Below are 10,000 nucleotides of genomic sequence, written 5' to 3'. Positions count from 1 at the left end.
TGGGCGAGCTGATCCCGCATCAAGTCGACGGGTCTAGGCATTCTTGGGCGCAGATCCCGCATCGTCTCGTCGCGTCTGGGCGCAAACACGTCGCGTCTCGTTGCGTCTTCAGAAGTCGTCGCTAACAGCACCTTTGGTTGCCACTGGTGGTTAGGCTGGTTGGTTGCGCAAACCCTATAGGAGGGTGGCATGCTGGTGGGCGTTTTTGCCCGGATAGGCACTAGAATGTGCAGATTTTGGGCGTTTTTGCCTGGATAGGCTAAGGAATGGGCATGCTTTGGGCGTTTTTGCCCGGATAGGCACCGGAATGCTTGGCCTTGGCTTGTCCTAGCAAGGCATTGCTGGGTTGGGCTCCCTTGGCCTTTTGGGCGCCTTGGACGATGTCTTGCGAAGACCATGGGCACAAGGCCATGGCATATGGTGAGGAAAGGACCACGGTTGCCAAGGTTAGGCACCGGAATGCTTGGCCTTGGCTTGCCCTAGCAGGGCATTGCTGGGTTGGGCTCCCTTGGCCTTTTGGGCGCCTTGGACGATGTCTTGCGAAGACCATGGGCACAAGGCCATGGCATATGGTGAGGAAAGGACCACGGTTGCCAAGGTTAGGCACCGGAATGCTTGGCCTTGGCTTGCCAAAGCAGGGCATTGCTGGGTTGGGCTCCCTTGGCCTTCCGGGCGCCTTGGACACTGTCTTGGGAAGACCATGGGCACAAGGCCATGGCATATGGTGGGGAATGGACCACGGTTGCCAAGGCTAGGCATATAGAGAGGAATCGCATTTTTGCCCGGATAGGCACCGGAATGCTTGGCCTTGGCTTGCCATAGCAGGGCATTGCTGGGTTGGGCTCCCTTGGCCTTCCGGGGGCCTTGGACGCTGTCTTGGGAAGACCATGGGCACAAGGCCATGGCATATAGTGAGGAATGGACCACGGTTGGCAAGGCTAGGCATATAGAGAGGAATGGACCACGGTTGCCAAGGTTGCGCAAGTTTTGGGCATTTTTTGCCCGGATATGCCCAAGTATGCCCCGATAGGCCCGTTACGCCCCGGTATGAACGCGTATGCCCGGATAGACTCGGTATGCCTTGGGATACATGCGTATGCCCCGATAGGCTTGGTACGCCCCGATATGCGCACGTGTGCCCCAGTAGGGCTCGGTATGCCCCGGTATGTACGCGTGTGCCCCGATAGGCCCGGTATGCCCCGATATGCACACGTGTGCCCCAATAGGGGTCGGTATGCCCCGGTAGGTACGCGTGTGCCCCGTAATGCACGTTTCGCAGATCTCCCCGCATGTCCCGCCCCTATATGTAATACTTACTTACTTACTTACTTTCTTTCTTGCTTGCTTGCTTGCTTGCAATGGTTGGGAGTGCCCGGCATGCCCCGCTGCAGAGACCAAGGGCGCAATGACTTGGCACCGCGGATGCCGGGACTCCGGCACTTCCCGTGGCACTGATGGTTGGTTCCAAAGACAAAAGGCCGTGCAAGGCCACCGCACCGCGGATGATTTTGCTCGTGCTGGCGCCGTTGTGTGGCCAAAGAACATGCGCGAATGCTCGTGTCGGAAGGGTTGGTGTCCTGGCCCCGCGGGTGTCACGAATGCTCGGTTGCGAAGACCATGGGACCAGAGCCATGGCACGTCGGATGATGGCTCCAGCTGGCGCCCCGGCACTTTCTGTGGCATTGATGCTCGGTTTCAAAGACAAACGTGCGCAGGGCCAGGGGACCGCGGATGACTGCTCGTGCTGGCCCCGTTGGGCAGCATTGATGGTCGGTTGCAAAGAAAATGCGCGATTGCTCGTGTCGGGGCCCGGCAAGCCAAGGCCAAGCGAGCCATGGCACGTCGGATGATGGCTCCAGCTGGCGCCCCGGCACTTTCTGTGGCATTGATGCTCGGTTTCAAAGACAAACGTGCGCAGGGCCAGGGGACCGCGGATGACTGCTCGTGCTGGCCCCGTTGGGCGGCATTGATGGTCGGTTGCAAAGAAAATGCGCGATTGCTCGTGTCGGGGCCTGGCAAGCCAAGGCCAAGCGAGCCATGGCAACGCGGATGATGGCTCGCTAGTGCTGGCGCCGTGCACAGTGGCCTCGCACACTCGCCCTGCACGCTTCCCTTGCACGCAGCCTTGCACACTAGCCTCGCATGCGAGCCTTGCACCCTAGCCATGCAAACTAGCCTTGCACGGTAGCCATGCACACAAGCCGTGCACATTAGCCATGCGCACAAGCCCCGCACACTAGCCTTGCGCACAACCCTTGCACACAAGCCTTGCACTCAAGCAATGCACACAAGCCCTGGACACTAGCCTTGCACACGGGCCTGGCACACAAGCCTTGCGCACTAGCGTTCCACATGAGCCTTGCACACTAGCCTTGGACACTAGCCTTGCACACAGGCCTTGCACACTAGGCATGCTTGGGCGAGCTGATCCCGCATCAAGTCGACGGGTCTAGGCATTCTTGGGCGCAGATCCCGCATCGTCTCGTCGCGTCTGGGCGCAAACACGTCGCGTCTCGTTGCGTCTTCAGAAGTCGTCGCTAACAGCACCTTTGGTTGCCACTGGTGGTTAGGCTGGTTGGTTGCGCAAACCCTATAGGAGGGTGGCATGCTGGTGGGCGTTTTTGCCCGGATAGGCACTAGAATGTGCAGATTTTGGGCGTTTTTGCCTGGATAGGCTAAGGAATGGGCATGCTTTGGGCGTTTTTGCCCGGATAGGCACCGGAATGCTTGGCCTTGGCTTGTCCTAGCAAGGCATTGCTGGGTTGGGCTCCCTTGGCCTTTTGGGCGCCTTGGACGATGTCTTGCGAAGACCATGGGCACAAGGCCATGGCATATGGTGAGGAAAGGACCACGGTTGCCAAGGTTAGGCACCGGAATGCTTGGCCTTGGCTTGCCAAAGCAGGGCATTGCTGGGTTGGGCTCCCTTGGCCTTCCGGGCGCCTTGGACACTGTCTTGGGAAGACCATGGGCACAAGGCCATGGCATATGGTGGGGAATGGACCACGGTTGCCAAGGCTAGGCATATAGAGAGGAATGGCATTTTTGCCCGGATAGGCACCGGAATGCTTGGCCTTGGCTTGCCATAGCAGGGCATTGCTGGGTTGGGCTCCCTTGGCCTTCCGGGGGCCTTGGACGCTGTCTTGGGAAGACCATGGGCACAAGGCCATGGCATATAGTGAGGAATGGACCACGGTTGGCAAGGCTAGGCATATAGAGAGGAATGGACCACGGTTGCCAAGGTTGCGCAAGTTTTGGGCATTTTTTGCCCGGATATGCCCAAGTATGCCCCGATAGGCCCGTTACGCCCCGGTATGAACGCGTATGCCCGGATAGACTCGGTATGCCTTGGGATACATGCGTATGCCCCGATAGGCTTGGTACGCCCCGATATGCGCACGTGTGCCCCAGTAGGGCTCGGTATGCCCCGGTATGTACGCGTGTGCCCCGATAGGCCCGGTATGCCCCGATATGCACACGTGTGCCCCAATAGGGGTCGGTATGCCCCGGTAGGTACGCGTGTGCCCCGTAATGCACGTTTCGCAGATCTCCCCGCATGTCCCGCCCCTATATGTAATACTTACTTACTTACTTACTTTCTTTCTTGCTTGCTTGCTTGCTTGCAATGGTTGGGAGTGCCCGGCATGCCCCGCTGCAGAGACCAAGGGCGCAATGACTTGGCACCGCGGATGCCGGGACTCCGGCACTTCCCGTGGCACTGATGGTTGGTTCCAAAGACAAAAGGCCGTGCAAGGCCACCCCACCGCGGATGATTTTGCTCGTGCTGGCGCCGTTGTGTGGCCAAAGAACATGCGCGAATGCTCGTGTCGGAAGGGTTGGTGTCCTGGCCCCGCGGGTGTCACGAATGCTCGGTTGCGAAGACCATGGGACCAGAGCCATGGCACGTCGGATGATGGCTCCAGCTGGCGCCCCGGCACTTTCTGTGGCATTGATGCTCGGTTTCAAAGACAAACGTGCGCAGGGCCAGGGGACCGCGGATGACTGCTCGTGCTGGCCCCGTTGGGCGGCATTGATGGTCGGTTGCAAAGAAAATGCGCGATTGCTCGTGTCGGGGCCTGGCAAGCCAAGGCCAAGCGAGCCATGGCAACGCGGATGATGGCTCCAGCTGGCGCCCCGGCACTTTCTGTGGCATTGATGCTCGGTTTCGAAGACAAACGTGCGCAGGGCCAGGGGACCGCGGAGGACTGCTCGTGCTGGCCCCGTTGGGCGGCATTGATGGTGTGTTGCAGAGAGCATGTGCGATTGCAAGTGTCGGCCGGGTTTGGGTTCCCTTGGGCTTTCGGGTGCCTTGGACGCTGTCTTGCGAAGACCATGGGCACAAGGCCCCGTCCTGGCCCCTTGTTCGATTCGCTCTCGTCTTGCGCTTGCTTCCAAGGTCCTCCATGACCTTCCCCATGGCCTTGCTAGATCCCCCCCATGACGCATGACCTCTGTCCGTTGATTGGTTTTGAGTGCACACCATGCCCGGCTTGGCACCGTGTTGTCGCGTGAGTGGCATTTGGATCGTGCATGCTGGTGGGCTACCTGCCAATGCGCACAAGCCTTGCACACTAGCCTTGCGCACGAGCCTTGCACAAAAGCCTTGGACACAAGCCTTGCGCACAAGCCATGCGCACAAGCCTTGGACGCTAGCCTTGCACACAAGCCATGCATACAAGCCTTGCTCACAAGCCTTGGGCACTGGCCCATCGCAGTAGCCTTGCACACAAGCCTTGCGCACTAGCTTTGGGCACGAGCCTTGCGCACTTGCCTTGGGCACTAGCCTTGCACACAACCCTTGGGAACTAGCCTTGCGCACCAGCCTTGCCCACAAGCCTTGCACACCAGCCTTGCACACTAGCCTTGCATACAAGCCTTGCACACTAGCCTTGCACACAGGCCATGCTCACTAGCCTTGGGCACTAGCCTTGCACACAGACCTTGGGCACTAGCCTTGCGCACTAGCCTTGCCCACGAGCCTTGCACACTAGCCTTGCACGCAGGCCTTGCACGCTAGGCATGCTTGGGCCAGCAGCTCCCGCATCAAGTCGGCGGGTGTAGGCACGGTTGGGCGCAGATCCCGCATCGCCTCGTCGCGTCTGGGCGCAAACCCGTCGCGTCTCGTTGCGTCTTCAGAAGTCGTCGCTAACAGCACCTTTGGTTGCCACTGGTGGTTAGGCGGGTTGGTTGCGCAAACCCTATAGGAGGGTGGCATGCTGCGGGGCGCTGGAATGCGCAGGCTTAGGGCGTTTTTGCCCGGATAGGCACTGGAATGTGCTGGTTTTGGGCGTCTTTGCCTGGATAGGCTAAGGAATGGGCATGCTTTGGGCGTTTTCCCCGGATAGGCACTGGAATGGGCTGGTTTTGGGCGTTTTTGCCTGGATAAGCTAACGAATGGGGCATGCTTTGGGCGTTTTTGCCCGGGTAGGCACTGGAATGCCTGGCCTTGGCTGGGCATTGCTGGGTTGGGCTCCCTTGGCCTTTCAGGCGCCTTGGATGCTGTCTTGGGAAGACCATGGGCACAAGGCCATGGCATATAGTGAGGAATGGACCACGGTTGGCAAGGCTAGGCATATAGAGAGGAATGGACCACGGTTGCCAAGGTTGCGCAAGTTTTGGGCATTTTTTGCCCGGATATGCCCAAGTATGCCCCGATAGGCCCGTTACGCCCCGGTATGAACGCGTATGCCCGGATAGACTCGGTATGCCTTGGGATACATGCGTATGCCCCGATAGGCTTGGTACGCCCCGATATGCGCACGTGTGCCCCAGTAGGGCTCGGTATGCCCCGGTATGTACGCGTGTGCCCCGATAGGCCCGGTATGCCCCGATATGCACACGTGTGCCCCAATAGGGGTCGGTATGCCCCGGTAGGTACGCGTGTGCCCCGTAATGCACGTTTCGCAGATCTCCCCGCATGTCCCGCCCCTATATGTAATACTTACTTACTTACTTACTTTCTTGCTTGCTTGCTTGCTTGCAATGGTTGGGAGTGCCCGGCATGCCCCGCTGCAGAGACCAAGGGCGCAATGACTTGGCACCGCGGATGCCGGGACTCCGGCACTTCCCGTGGCACTGATGGTTGGTTCCAAAGACAAAAGGCCGTGCAAGGCCACCGCACCGCGGATGATTTTGCTCGTGCTGGCGCCGTTGTGTGGCCAAAGAACATGCGCGAATGCTCGTGTCCGAAGGGTTGGTGTCCTGGCCCCGCGGGTGTCACGAATGCTCGGTTGCGAAGACCATGGGACCAGAGCCATGGCACGTCGGATGATGGCTCCAGCTGGCGCCCCGGCACTTTCTGTGGCATTGATGCTCGGTTTCAAAGACAAACGTGCGCAGTGCCAGGGGACCGCGGATGACTGCTCGTGCTGGCCCCGTTGGGCGGCATTGATGGTCGGTTGCAAAGAAAATGCGCGATTGCTCGTGTCGGGGCCCGGCAAGCCAAGGCCAAGCGAGCCATGGCACGTCGGATGATGGCTCCAGCTGGCGCCCCGGCACTTTCTGTGGCATTGATGCTCGGTTTCAAAGACAAACGTGCGCAGGGCCAGGGGACCGCGGATGACTGCTCGTGCTGGCCCCGTTGGGCGGCATTGATGGTCGGTTGCAAAGAAAATGCGCGATTGCTCGTGTCGGGGCCTGGCAAGCCAAGGCCAAGCGAGCCATGGCAACGCGGATGATGGCTCGCTAGTGCTGGCGCCGTGCACAGTGGCCTCGCACACTCGCCCTGCACGCTTCCCTTGCACGCAGCCTTGCTCACAAGCCTTGGGCACTGGGCCAGCACGGTTGCCAAGGCTAGGCATATAGAGAGGAATTGCATTTTTGCCCGGATAGGCACCGGAATGCTTGGCCTTGGCTTGCCATAGCAGGGCATTGCTGGGTTGGGCTCCCTTGGCCTTCCGGGGGCCTTGGACGCTGTCTTGGGAAGACCATGGGCACAAGGCCATGGCATATAGTGAGGAATGGACCACAGTTGGCAAGGCTAGGCATATAGAGAGGAATGGACCACGGTTGCCAAGGTTGCGCAAGTTTTGGGCATTTTTTGCCCGGATATGCCCAAGTATGCCCCGATAGGCCCGTTACGCCCCGGTATGAACGCGTATGCCCGGATAGACTCGGTATGCCTTGGGATACATGCGTATGCCCCGATATGCGCACGTGTGCCCCAGTAGGGCTCGGTATGCCCCGGTATGTACGTGTGTGCCCCGATAGGCCCGGTATGCCCCGATATGCACACGTGTGCCCCAATAGGGGTCGGTATGCCCCGGTAGGTACGCGTGTGCCCCGTAATGCACGTTTCGCAGATCTCCCCGCATGTCCCGCCCCTATATGTAATACTTACTTACTTACTTACTTTCTTTCTTGCTTGCTTGCTTGCTTGCAATGGTTGGGAGTGCCCGGCATGCCCCGCTGCAGAGACCAAGGGCGCAATGACTTGGCACCGCGGATGCCGGGACTCCGGCACTTCCCGTGGCACTGATGGTTGGTTCCAAAGACAAAAGGCCGTGCAAGGCCACCCCACCGCGGATGATTTTGCTCGTGCTGGCGCCGTTGTGTGGCCAAAGAACATGCGCGAATGCTCGTGTCGGAAGGGTTGGTGTCCTGGCCCCGCGGGTGTCACGAATGCTCGGTTGCGAAGACCATGGGACCAGAGCCATGGCACGTCGGATGATGGCTCCAGCTGGCGCCCCGGCACTTTCTGTGGCATTGATGCTCGGTTTCAAAGACAAACGTGCGCAGGGCCAGGGGACCGCGGATGACTGCTCGTGCTGGCCCCGTTGGGCGGCATTGATGGTCGGTTGCAAAGAAAATGCGCGATTGCTCGTGTCGGGGCCTGGCAAGCCAAGGCCAAGCGAGCCATGGCAACGCGGATGATGGCTCCAGCTGGCGCCCCGGCACTTTCTGTGGCATTGATGCTCGGTTTCGAAGACAAACGTGCGCAGGGCCAGGGGACCGCGGAGGACTGCTCGTGCTGGCCCCGTTGGGCGGCATTGATGGTGTGTTGCAGAGAGCATGTGCGATTGCAAGTGTCGGCCGGGTTTGGGTTCCCTTGGGCTTTCGGGTGCCTTGGACGCTGTCTTGCGAAGACCATGGGCACAAGGCCCCGTCCTGGCCCCTTGTTCGATTCGCTCTCGTCTTGCGCTTGCTTCCAAGGTCCTCCATGACCTTCCCCATGGCCTTGCTAGATCCCCCCCATGACGCATGACCTCTGTCCGTTGATTGGTTTTGAGTGCACACCATGCCCGGCTTGGCACCGTGTTGTCGCGTGAGTGGCATTTGGATCGTGCATGCTGGTGGGCTACCTGCCAATGCGCACAAGCCTTGCACACTAGCCTTGCGCACGAGCCTTGCACAAAAGCCTTGGACACAAGCCTTGCGCACAAGCCATGCGCACAAGCCTTGGACGCTAGCTTTGCACACAAGCCATGCATACAAGCCTTGCTCACAAGCCTTGGGCACTGGCCCATCGCAGTAGCCTTGCACACAAGCCTTGCGCACTAGCTTTGGGCACGAGCCTTGCGCACTTGCCTTGGGCACTAGCCTTGCACACAACCCTTGGGAACTAGCCTTGCGCACCAGCCTTGCCCACAAGCCTTGCACACCAGCCTTGCACACTAGCCTTGCATACAAGCCTTGCACACTAGCCTTGCACACAGGCCATGCTCACTAGCCTTGGGCACTAGCCTTGCACACAGACCTTGGGCGCTAGCCTTGCGCACTAGCCTTGCCCACGAGCCTTGCACACTAGCCTTGCACGCAGGCCTTGCACGCTAGGCATGCTTGGGCCAGCAGCTCCCGCATCAAGTCGGCGGGTGTAGGCACGGTTGGGCGCAGATCCCGCATCGCCTCGTCGCGTCTGGGCGCAAACCCGTCGCGTCTCGTTGCGTCTTCAGAAGTCGTCGCTAACAGCACCTTTGGTTGCCACTGGTGGTTAGGCGGGTTGGTTGCGCAAACCCTATAGGAGGGTGGCATGCTGCGGGGCGCTGGAATGCGCAGGCTTAAGGCGTTTTTGCCCGGATAGGCACTGGAATGTGCTGGTTTTGGGCGTTTTTGCCTGGATAGGCTAAGGAATGGGCATGCTTTGGGCGTTTTCCCCGGATAGGCACTGGAATGGGCTGGTTTTGGGCGTTTTTGCCTGGATAGGCTAACGAATGGGGCATGCTTTGGGCGTTTTTGCCCGGGTAGGCACTGGAATGCCTGGCCTTGGCTGGGCATTGCTGGGTTGGGCTCCCTTGGCCTTTCAGGCGCCTTGGATGCTGTCTTGGGAAGACCATGGGCACAAGGCCATGGCATATAGTGAGGAATGGACCACGGTTGGCAAGGCTAGGCATATAGAGAGGAATGGACCACGGTTGCCAAGGTTGCGCAAGTTTTGGGCATTTTTTGCCCGGATATGCCCAAGTATGCCCCGATAGGCCCGTTACGCCCCGGTATGAACGCGTATGCCCGGATAGACTCGGTATGCCTTGGGATACATGCGTATGCCCCGATAGGCTTGGTACGCCCCGATATGCGCACGTGTGCCCCAGTAGGGCTCGGTATGCCCCGGTATGTACGCGTGTGCCCCGATAGGCCCGTTACGCCCCGGTATGAACGCGTATGCCCGGATAGACTCGGTATGCCTTGGGATACATGCGTATGCCCCGATAGGCTTGGTACGCCCCGATATGCGCACGTGTGCCCCAGTAGGGCTCGGTATGCCCCGGTATGTACGCGTGTGCCCCGATAGGCCCGGTATGCCCCGATATGCACACGTGTGCCCCAATAGGGGTCGGTATGCCCCGGTAGGTACGCGTGTGCCCCGTAATGCACGTTTCGCAGATCTCCCCGCATGTCCCGCCCCTATATGTAATACTTACTTACTTACTTACTTTCTTTCTTGCTTGCTTGCTTGCTTGCAATGGTTGGGAGTGCCCGGCATGCCCCGCTGCAGAGACCAAGGGCGCAATGACTTGGCACCGCGGATGCCGGGACTCCGGCACTTCCCGTGGCACTGATGGTTGGT

Source organism: Tasmannia lanceolata, unplaced genomic scaffold, assembly GCF_043159265.1.
Source record: "Tasmannia lanceolata isolate RefF3 unplaced genomic scaffold, GAP_Taslan_0.1 ptg000147l, whole genome shotgun sequence".
NCBI classification, from domain to species: domain Eukaryota; kingdom Viridiplantae; phylum Streptophyta; class Magnoliopsida; order Canellales; family Winteraceae; genus Tasmannia; species Tasmannia lanceolata.
This window is presented reverse-complemented; position numbering follows the sequence as displayed.